This window comes from Physella acuta, unplaced genomic scaffold (genome assembly GCF_028476545.2).
Source record: "Physella acuta isolate Inbredline_101_S28 unplaced genomic scaffold, ASM2847654v3 ptg001442l, whole genome shotgun sequence".
NCBI lineage: Eukaryota > Metazoa > Mollusca > Gastropoda > Physidae > Physella > Physella acuta.
In genome coordinates this window covers 44,689-57,481 of record NW_026732957.1, presented here as the reverse complement: position 1 = coordinate 57,481, position 12,793 = coordinate 44,689, and positions in this window count along the sequence as shown.

Below are 12,793 nucleotides of genomic sequence, written 5' to 3'. Positions count from 1 at the left end.
TGAAATGCTACTCAAGTTATCGTGTTCACAAAGACACAGACAATGACCTTTTTTCCCTTTGGAAGGATGTAAAACGTTAAATTTGACCGAATCTCGATTTCAATCTTATGCAGGATAACACAACATCCTTTATGTTCCGTTTATGTTAAAGTAGGGAAGTATAAAACGGCAAAAACTGTTAAAATATCTATTAATTATTTAGCATCAATACAATACTTTCTCTATACTCTGTAGGAGAGAAATTAAAACGTTACACTCATCTTCAGAACCCACCGTTATGGAAAGAAGTATTTATTTAAACTGTCATTGCAGATGTTATTTGTGCTGTTTATTAGTGATGTTATTCTCTGTCCTAACTGCACTCTGGTGCACTTGAATTGTGTACTACGATGCCACTAGTACTGATATTCTTTGTCCTATTTCTTACCGGTGCAGATGCTCTTTCTCTTAAATGACCACTTATATAGATGTACTTTGTCCCATTATGTGCATTGGTGCAGATGTTCATTGTCATGAGTTTCCACTGGTACAGATGTTCTTTGTACTAAACTTTCACAATTGTAGATTTTTTTTTCTCCTAAATGCCGACCAGTACAAAGTGTTTGTGTGTGTTTGAAATGGAGCATCACATGATTATGAAAGGTTTTCAGATTATATATTCCTTTGAAAAATATGTTGTGTTTCGTGAAGGATTCGCATATTTAAAAAATGGCATTTCTTATTACAGCACTGTAAGTATAACTTGTAGAGAATTTTAGATTTAAATATATGATAAATGATCTAATACATATAGATTATCGTTGGTACATAGTAATATAATTATATGGTGTGAACACACGGACACGCCTTTCGGGTGATCCGAAGCGTAGCGCAACACATAAGACAAACAACCACAAACGGGTTACAAAACAAGACTGAATAAAAACAAAGGCTCGTTGAAGCTAAAAAGAATGTAATAGTATCTACACTATCTACACCTAACACAGTCTATTCTAAACACAAAAGCTAGTAAAACTATAATACAGTGGCTAAAAACTAGTATAAACCTAACCTGTACTAACCTTGGAGATCTGGACAAAACTGAGGCAATCACACACGTTTTCATACACCTTATTTATCCTTTCATAAACTGGTAGAAACCGGACTATTACAACTCACACAGCACGAGAACTGAACAAGGACGAACGGGATAGGGTACCAAGTAACAACAACATTCACACCCACTCATCCCCCTTCACCCGTTCACTACAACATTATTAACAAAACTTTACTCAGATTAAATTTTAAGAATCTAATATATAAAGTTGAAAATTCTGTATGTATGTAATTATGTTTGTCGTGGATTACAAAGGAATATGAGAAAATACGATACTTCCATGGATTCCAAAGTTAGATAATTAAAGCGCTCATGGTCTAAATGCATGGTTTGAAAAATTAATACTGAAAGTGTTGGGAATAATTTTTATTTTTCAAACTGATAGTAATAATTGTCGTTATGTTCATTAAACAAAATTTTAAAAAAAATATCATCTTTTACAAAAATTCTAATTATGTCTGAAAATTATTTATATTTAGTTTTTTTAGCACTTACTTCCCTTTGATAAATTAGGAAAGCACAATTACTTCCCTTTATAAAACATTGCATTAGTGGAAAAGACGTTACTTTTTATTACTTTATTTTGGTGTTGGGAAAAAAAGAATTACATAATTAGCACGGATTAAACAAGTGCATTTGGTAGGTATTTTTAATTCTGCCTTTTATTTATTTCATACACTAAACGTACTGTTTACTAAATATTTTTTTAATTAAAGACATTTGACGAAAATAAAAGACATCCTTATTCGGGAACGGGAATTCCCGCGGGTTATTATTTGTGGGGTTTTTTTTTTGCCCATTCGTTTACGTCTGTCTTTTTTGCGCACGAAGGGGAATTGGTTTTGGTCGGTCGCACCAGAAAGCTCTTTTATAGACACCTGCACCAAACTAAAAGAAGATACACAATTTTATATATTAGATTAGTATTTTTAATCAAAGACGGGTGAAGTAACAAAAGACATCTTCATTCAAGAACGGGAATTCCCGCAGGTTATTAGTTCTCTATTTTTTGGCGTGTTCGTTTCCGTCTGTCCTTTTTTTGCGCACGAAGGGGAAATCCTTTTTGTCGGTTTCATCAGAAATCTCTTTTATAGAGACCTGCGCCAAACTACAAGAAGATATACAATTTTATATAATAATAGCCGTCCCGGTTTGTGTTGTGTTGTGTGTATGTTGTGTTTGTGTTGAGTTTAAGTTGTTTTTGTTTTTTGTTTGTGTTGTGCTTGTGCTTGTGTTTGTGTTGTGTTTGTGTTGTGTTGGTGTTGATGTTGATGTTAATGTTGATGTTGGTGTTGTTTTGTTTTGTGTTTGTGTTGTGTTGTGTTTGTATTGTGTTTTTGTTATGTTTGTGTTGTCTTTGTGTTGTCTTTGTGTTTTCTTTGTGTTGTGTTGTGGTTTGGTTTACGTTCCGAATTGGTTTGTTTTCTTTTGCTTTTTTTGTTTGTTTTTTCTTGGTATTTATTTTTGTGGTTGTGATTGGGTTTGTTGTTAGGTTTTTGTTTTTGTTTGTGTTTATATTTGTAATCGTGTTTGCGTTATGTTTGCGGGTTTTTTGTTTTGTTTTGGTTTGTTGTGGTTAGGATGGGCTATGCCGGGTATATGATGATTACTAAACACACAGGTAATGGTCCTTAACAGATAGCTTTTTCACAGAGGCCAGAGCAGGGCCTGGTCGGGACGGCTAGTAAAATCTAATTCTTATGTTTCTTAGGCATAGAAATTAAGACTTAAGAGAACACATTAAAAAGTAAAAAAAAAACTAACAAAGTTTTAATTACAAATTTAATAAAATGAAGCACTAAAACTAGGAAATAAATTGTTTTCGTTAAAACTATAATGGCTAGCTTACCAGGCCTAGGAGTAGCTGTATGCTGACGCAATAATTCAAAATAATTTCGTCAATGCGTAAATATTACAAATAGTATTTTTTTAAGATGCGTAATCAAGTTTTCTAAAACAGCTGTTAAGGCACAGGTTTGTAAAGAATCTCGCCCAGACGTGTTGTATGAATGCCTTAAATATCTGGCCGTTTTTTTTATATACAGTACATAGAGACAAATCACACACTGCGCCGGTCCAAAATTTAATTTTCTGATTGTTGAAACTTTCAAGAGAGTATTCTCATCAGCCCCCCAACATTTCATTGTAATCGAATAAAAGGTGTAGTGATGCATAAAAAGAAAAAAAAACACACAAAACTATATAAAGCTAATCAAATTTACTTTCTCACATTTCTACACATGCCATAAAACGTGGCAGCAAATTTGGCGTTCATCTTGACGTAGATGATGAAGTTGACCGAGGCCATCATCTGTTGCAGGATGTCAGATGCTAGCAGGAGATGCGGCATCACTCGGAACGTGAGGAAAAAATACGTGTGCACCAAAGTCACCGGCACCAGTAGCACCACAAACACCACACATACCGTCAACAACAGCTTGACCACTTTCATCTCCTTGGCTGACTTCTGGTGTAGAATACTGGACGACATGTTCTTGAATTTCTTTGAAGTAACCAACAGTTTTAAGATGGTCAGTGACGTACACAGCAGGACAACGGTCATTGGAACGGTTGAGATGAGACATAGTGTGAAGACCTCAAAGACCACTTTCAACGTCATAGCGCTGGCCAAGCCGATGATAGAAAAATCGTTATTGGATATAATTTTATTTAAATAAAAAGCCGTGTATTTGTTAGGAAAGGCGTTGATAATCCCAACGTAAATTGTTAGCAGTAAAATAATGCACTTCATTCGATAAGGCGTGATGAGCTTATGCAAGTACAAAGGTAAAAACACCGCTAATAATCTTTCTACTGAGATTAATGCAACTAGGTGGTAGTTCAAAGATAAAAACAAAGAACAGCAGTGAGTCAAAATTGTGAAAAACTCATTTTCCATTCTTTTTAAAAATATCAACGTATTTCTTCCGAAATACACTAAATAACAGTGTCTCATTAGGTAGCTCATGGTGAAGAGTAAATCTAATGCAGACAAAGAATTCAGAAATATGTTTGTCGTGGTGATTAACCCTTGCCTTGCCAGAACGAAAATTGTGGCGGTGTTACCGAAAAATCCAAAACCAGCGAGGAAGTAATAGAACACCAGCCCTAAGTAATACAGCTGAAAGGGAACTGAATTGTCAGGATCGTGTACGTATTCTGCAACGAATTTGATTGTGGTGGTAACGTTTCCTGTTGCAATATATTTATTTCCATAACTCCCATTTTTTTCATTAATTGCCATCATGTCTATTCACTATATGAGAGTGGTTTTTTTATTCTTGCTACCTTTTATTGTAGTTTTCTGTTATTTTGAAAAAAAAATAATGTTGTGAGACTTCATACGTTATAATTATTGTGCTTAATAAAATTTTTTTTTCGATAAAATTGATTGCAATATTCATTGAATAATGAGAAATAAAAGAAAACAGATTTTTAGAAATGTACAAGCCATCTTTGACCGTTGAATTGGTTGTTATTGTATTTGTTTATATTCTATCATTAAAATTTGTAATTAAAATCTATTCAACAGCGATTTCAGAATTTTGTCATTGTAAATAGGCCTTAGGAGACTGATAACCTACACCATTGCACACTATTGAATGCTAGAGCACTGTTTATTTGCCTGTTTAACGCTATTTATTCAATTTTGAAACCATTCGGAAATCCGTTCGTTTAAATTTAAAAGGAATTTTTCTTTCATCGACGCAATGTCTACATTTGTAAATAAATTCTGTTGCCAATGTTTATAAGATTTACAAGAATACTTTGATTTTAAAAATAATACAAAAGCAAGAGTGATATCCCCTAAAACTCGTATATTCTTAATTAACAGTAAAGAGAGAGGCAATTCCATTGCAATCGTGTAATATTAATTTAAAAAAAAATTACACTAAAATTTTAAAATAGAATAATAGCGTGTCGGATGAAAAAAATCACAAAAAAAAACGGTTCAATAACAAGCTTGTATCTAATGACTAGCAGAGCGCCCGCACTATACTGAGCGCGGATGACTGAAGCACGTCCCTTTGTTTTTGGGTCGCATTGTTGTGGATATGCCTTCAGTGCACCTCATTTGTATTTTTTATTTGAGGAACAAACTTTCAAAACAAAGCCCATGATTAATTTAATCTGAATCACAGTCATAATACTTTTATCTATTTCGAACCTCATATGAATAATAATTAAATAAATTATCAAATAAAAGTATAAAAAAAAATAGGAGTTCTCATGCTTTGAGATTTTCTTCTGTCCACATTCTGGGTTGGAACATTGAATTGAAAAAAGAAATGGCCACCGAAGTGATTAGCTTATTCACGATCATCTTGGCTAGGAACTCTAATATCAATTGGTGAACACATTTTGTATTATTTACTTTCTCTGTCTGTCTGTCTATCGTGCTTTAATTAAAGCTTCGTCTTTGATAAAAGGTGCTGAGCAAAATTTTGACCACTTCTAACAGACCAATTTATCTAAAACTTTGCACATAGATCAAGACTTGACTACAATGCTTTTTGACAACAAATTTTCTAAATATATTACTCTTTACCGCGCTGTTGTTTTTAGTCATTTAACTCGTTTAAATTAAAAAATTTAAAATACAATAAAATCTTTTAAAAATGAAATAATTAGCCGTCCCGGCAAGGTCCCGCACTGGCCTCTGTGAAAAACCTATCCGTTAAGGACCATGACATATACCCGGCATTACCGGTTTCGACCAATATACTACTTTCGAATTAATCCTAACCACAACCAACCAAAAACAAAACACAAACATAATCGCAAACATAACACAAACACAAACTCAAATACAAAAACAAACGATGACACAAACACCAATGCAAAAACAAACAAAACAAATCACAAACGCAAACACAAACCAAACACAAAGAAAAATAAAAGTCAAACAAATAAGCAAACACAAACGCAAACCTAAACGCAAATAAGGACTCTAAATTATGCAAATTAACGCTAAAATAACCACAAACTTAAATGCAAACATAAACGCAAAGTGATCACAGTCTAGACGGGGCGCCAAATAGCACATTGCTGGGACGCCGGCGGAACCTTCTGTTTCAACTTAGTAAACGAATATTGTATCCCAAACTTATCAGCAATCGGAGATAGAAAAAAACATAGAGGACATTTAGGAGCGGCTTCTGAACTGTTATTGATTACAAATAATATTTAGTAAACAGTACTTTCAGTGTATAAAATAAATAAAAAGCAGTATTTAAAATATCTGCGTTTACTTACCACATTGAACTTTATCAATCAACGCTAATTATGTAATTATTTTTTTTCCAATTACCGAAACACATTTATAAAATTATTTCCCCCCCCCCTCCCCCACGATGTAATTTTTTAAAGGAAAGTAATTGTGTTTTTCTAATTTATCAAGGGAATTAATTAGTGGTAAAGTCAAGGACTAAATTAAAATAATAATCTGACACAATTAGAATTTTCGTAACAGGTGACACATTTTCTTTAATTTTGTTTAATACACATGCCGTCATTTAATACTATTAGTTTTGAAAATGAAGTTTGTTTTATAACATCTTCAATATTATTATTTTTTAAACTTTTAATTTGATAATACGCCATTTAGATATATTACACTATGGCGATCAAATCGATTTTATAATACTATATTTCGATGTTACAACGGGTTCGTTTTAGACGAACTAAAAAGGAGAAAATAAATGATTTTCCTGAAATATAATACTGAAATGCTAATAAATAACTAACAATAAAAGCGTGGGTAGCTTCTTAAGTTCTAGAAAAATTCTAGTAAAAGTATTTACTAAATAATATTGATACCTACGCTTTTATTAGTAATTTAAAACAGAAACTGAATGTAAAATTTATAATATTCGTGAATATGCAACTTGAGTATTTCATGGTAAGATAGACGTACATTATCTGCATGAGAGTGTGCTTAAAACATGTCATGCTGTTAATTTTATGTTTGACAGTATAATGATGTTTCTATACGAAATATAATGTTAAATCAGAACCAAAAAAAAAATTAAAATTATTTTAAATTTAAAATGGTTTAAAATAAAAATTGTTCCCAACTAAAATTATATTTTGCTAACAAGTACCAAACTCTGTCTTGTGACAACAGTGCATACATTATAAAACAAAACTGATTCTACTGGCACATTTTAAAATATTTTAACATTTTAGATTTCATAGTGACGTAGACAACGAAATCGACAGCGGAGCTAAACTGGTAGAGTATTGACGTCACGACGCAAATGATGACGTCGATCTGATTTAATGTGCCATGCACAATGTAAAACTTGAGGAGAAGTTGCGAGGGAATTAAAACAACAACAAACACCACACACACAGTGACCAGCATCCTGGTCAGTTTTAGGTCTTTGATTTTCTTAGACACTGTAGAAGACACTGCGGTTTTGTTTGATGTTTTGCTGTTCATACATAGTTTAAGTAAAGTCAGTGCAGTACACACGAGTATAATAGTAAAAGGTATGGCTGACACAAGAACAAATCGATCAAAATTAAAATAACTTGAGATCCGCGTCAGTTGTTTCAGAACTTCCGGTTCGTCAAAGTTAAATAAATATTTATTTAAAAAATATTCAGTAAATTTATTTTCAAATAAACTTGCAATTGCCACGTAGATGTAAATTAAAACGACCACAATCTTGAGACTTGTTGTTGACAAAAATGTTGAAAAATATGACGGTAAGCAAACATCAACAAATCTCTGCACTGCTATCAAAGCTACCTGATGAAAACTAGCAAGAAGCGCACAACGATTTAGAAACACGACAACGTTAAGATACTCGATGTGTGTGCTGTACATCACAGTATAGCAGTGCTGGGAACACATCACTAAAACCACATTTAAAACCCCAGTCACTGAGAACATTAGATGTGTACCAGAAAGTGATGCTAGGATAATATCTGTCGGTTCTTTCATTCCGCGAGCTACCACTTCCGCTATCGTCAAAACATTTCCCATAATCCCAAGAACACTCAAAATACACAGTAAAACCAAATTCAAGTAGTTTAATAATGTTTCTGAATGCACGTAGTTAGGGTCGAATTCGGAAAATTCGTCGTTTTGTGAACTATTATTTAGAAAGAAAGAAATCAACCGTTGTTCCATTTTTGAGAGGTTTAGGACAATTTTCAGCCCGAAAGTGAAACTGCTACCGAGTATTGGCGATTTTCTAAGTTATTACCATAATATATGCTGTATAGAAGAGTAGTAGAAGATATATAGAATAAACCAATTGTATTAAATACAGAGTAATTTTACACGAACTATAAAGCCATAGACATGTTTCCTTGTATGTTGTATACCTGCCTTACAGAGTTGTAGCGACACAATCGTCGAATCTTTTCAAGAAACAAAATCACCTATTCGTACTATATCGATAAAAAATGTGTTACGGGTTGGCCTAAAAGTCTCGAATTTGAATCTTGGTGGAAATCAATTGGAATGCTCCTGGATCTACCCAGCTCTGACGGGTACATAACTCGCTATAGGAAAACCAAACGCGGCTGGGCATAGTGTAGACCATACTATCCCTTCAAATTACTAAGTCACCGAAATAGGTAACCTACCACATGGACCCTCAGGTTCGAAAAGATAATTTTTTATATCGAAAAATACATATATTTTTTTAACGTAATATAAATTTTGTTTAAGAATTTTCGTGAAAATAAGTTACATTTTTGGAAAAAATTGTTAGGTATTCTTGCTTTCAACGAGAATACGTAATGTACACATTTCGATACATAGTCTATATGTTTAGTGTATACAATAAAACCTATTATATAAAGGAAACAAGTGTTCACATATTTTCTGTCGCATTTCCTTATGTTGGATTTTTATTTCTCAATATCTAAATATTTTGTATGTTTATGTTATCGCTCAAAAACAATATTTAATTATTTTTTTGGGATTTCCCACCAATAAGATTTAAATATTCTTTTTTATTTTTCTGCATTTTTTAAATTCTATTTTTATAGCATCTTTTTCTGTTGTATCGTAATTTAAAATTCACTTCGGTTATGTACGTTTTAAGATGTTGACGTCGGTCGTTACACTGTGTTAGTTACGTCGTAACTATAAACGTTCCTTTACACAGAGAATCTATAAATTTTTATTGTCCGTTTATAACCGCTTGACGGAATTGATTTCAGCTGTAGTTGTATGGTGATAAAATAGCAATTACTGTGTGCGGCGTAACGGTCGAATAACCATTACACATCAATAGACTGCCCAGGTAATTGTCAGGATCAACACAGTTAATATTTAACGCAACAGTTAAGTTAAAGTTTTTATTTTTATTCGTCTTCGTCATCGGTCACGTCAAGATGACTAATCTTTTTGGTGTGAGTCACCCATGGGCCAGTTGTGTTTTTGTGTTTAATGATAAGAATGATAGCTCCCAGTCTTAGAGTCTATTTTTACACTAAAATTTTAAAATAAAGCAATAGCATGTAGGAAGAATAAAAAATCACATAAAACTGTTCTATAACTAGCTTGTATCTAATTACTATCAGAGCTGCCCACGGTTGGCTGAAACACGTCCCTTGGATTTGCGTCGCATTGTTGTGGATATGCGCATAGGGGCTTTTTATATATTAAGATGAAAGAAAGGTATTTTTTAATAAAGTATATGGTTTGTGTAACCAATGATGATAAGCAAGACTTAAAGCAATCCTCTCATTACAGATTTTGAATATAGGTTGTGGTTTGTTCGTCGAAACGATGGGACAAGAAGAAATGTGCACATTACCCACGAAATTTGCATTATCGTGTGGTATGAATACACCACTGTATTCCTGACACACCCAACTAACGAGGCTATGAGCTGTGTATAAAATACTCCAGGTTTTATAAGGTACGTTTAAGAAGAAAAGCGAAAATTCTAAGTACTGGTAAGGGGAGCTTAGACTTAACAAGACCAAAAACTTGTGTTGATCAAGTTAGGATTAACCTGAAGGTCTTTAAAACAATAGTAAAAGGAATATGAACCTCTTTAGGATTAAGCTGAAGGTCTTTAACACAATAGTAAAAGGAATGCACAAGTTTCATATCCTCTTTTTTTACAATTCATTTAAGGGAGTGGGGGGGGGGGGGGGGTAATTTTTGGCGGCGATATTCTTGACAAGATCATAATAAATTAATTCGGTGTTTCGTTGATTAATACATAAATATATATATATATATATATATATATATATATATATATATATATATATATATATATATATATATATATATATATATATATATATATATATATATATATATATATATATTGCTTTCTAATGGTAGTAGTATGCGAATGTTATATTTAATGTGTGAATGTTACTTCTAAACCAACCTACCCCCAACCCCTCACCTTCTGCAAGCGTCTACAAAACTCTATTTCAATATGACCCCCCCCCCCCCCTCCCACACACACACACTCTTATGAACATTATAAGTGGATGTCCCGAGGAATTGGGCGGGAGTTTGTGTCAAAGAACAGGGATTTATTTGGGGTTAAATGGTTATAAATTGTGGGGTTGGCATAATGTGATATCGCTATGTGTTGTGCAGTGCAGCAGATGGACCGTTTCCGAACTGGAAACTGGGTCGTCTAGTAAGTATCTAAAAGTTTAAAAAGTTCTTTAAACATGTTTCAATTTTCATGCCATAAACATCATTATTGAGAAGAATATAAAACTATCCCCCCGCCCTAGCATAGACAAGAGGTACACAGGTTTTTAAAACACAGCTCGCGTGTGTGTACTAGTTAGATGCAACTACCATTGAAGTGTTAAGAGTCAACGGATGTGGAGTTAAGTACACGGCGTTTTAACACTGGTTACAACTCCACAGTAGACTGCACTCAGCCTCGTCACTCAAACTGTGGCTTTGATATTTTACACTTTAAAAAAAGTTCACTTTGCAAAATATATGATGGGATATGAAAAGACTAGGCATACCTTTTATATTGTACTGATATGCACTGGATATTAACTATCATACTGCTACTAAAGTTTAATGTTGCATACTTTCCTATCCAGATAAAACAATAACAGAACAATACATTAAAAACACATATAAAGCGCATATAAACAGTTAAAAAAAAGCTTCCTCCTCAGCCGGCCAGTCTAGCTGTGGGAATCCCGGTGGTCTAACAGGAAAAAGTCCCGGTGGGCCCTTATCTACTTATGTACTTATGTACTTACGTACGTATGTACTTATGTACTTATATACTTATGTACTTATGCCCCTAACGTTAGGGGCACCTTCCAAGATTTCCATGACTTCTGTCACAGACAGTCCACCCAGTGGCGTAGCGAGAGGGGGGGGGGGGGGGCGTGGTGTGCAGACCGCACCGGGTGACACCATTTAGGGGGGGGGGGGGGACACCAAGGCAAAAAATAGCAAAATATATAGAGAAAAATGATAATTCCACTTAAGTGATTAATTCGAGTGTTAAATAGTCTTTTAAGAGGTGTAAATCGAAAGTTAGAGGGGGGTGCAAATCGCAAGTTTGAGAAAGGGGGGGGGGGGGTGCAAATAGAAAGTTGAAAGTTTGTCCCCGTGAAGGGTCGCTACGTCTCTGGGGGGGGGGGGGGGGGGTGACACAATTAAGTGCCGCACCGGGTGATACCCGACCTCGCTACGTCACTGAGTCCACCCATGTGGTGCATGCAACCAATTTTAAAAGCTATCTTTACTCTTGCATTAGCAACTATGTTAGAAAGTGACTTAAAGCTATTCTCATTCTTGTTTTTGCCAGTATGCTAGAAGTTGACTTAAAGCTATCCCCACTTTATGCATGTTAGAAGGTGACTTAAAGCTATTCCCAGTCCATGTATGTTAGAATGTGACTTAAAGCTATCCTCACTCTTGTTTTAACCAGTATGTTAGAAGATGACTAAAAGCTATTTCTACTCCATCTATGTTAGAAGGTGACTTAAATCTCTCCCCACTCCATGTATTTGTCTGAATGTTAAGGGATGACAGCTAGTGTCAAGAACCCTACACTTAAGGAAAAAGGATATGACACGTTTACTGTGTTAAGTGTACAGACGGCCTAACGTTCAGGCGATCTCATTGATGTGTAGGATGTCATATAGCTCACCATAGGATGATATGTGTTTTTATTTCTGGTGTGTTGGGCTTTGTAGCTTCAGTCTGAATGTTGATATTGCAGTCTTTAAATAACTATTAATAGTGGTTGTTATTCGAATGTTGATATTGCGGTCTTTAAATAACTATTAATAGTGGTTGTTATTCGAATGTTGATAATGCATTCATTTCATAATTAATAGAAGTGTTAGTCATCCGAATGTTTTATTTGGTTTAGTTATTGAACTGTTGATAGTGGATTTGTTCTTTAAATGTTGAAAGTGGATTTATCCAACATTTGATATTGGAGTAGTTCTCTAAATGTTGAAAGTGGATTTATCCATTTGATAGTGAAGTAGTTCTGTAAATGTTGATAGTGGACGTACCTCTTTCTAATGGATTTATACAACTGTTGATAGTGTATAGACCTAACTTTTAAAAATGAAGTGCTTATCTTACTGTTGATAATGAAGTACTTATCTAACTATTTCTAGTGATTTTATGTTGATAGACCTAACTGTTGATAACGAAATAATTACTGTAATGTTGATAATGAATTATTTATCTAACTGTTGATATTG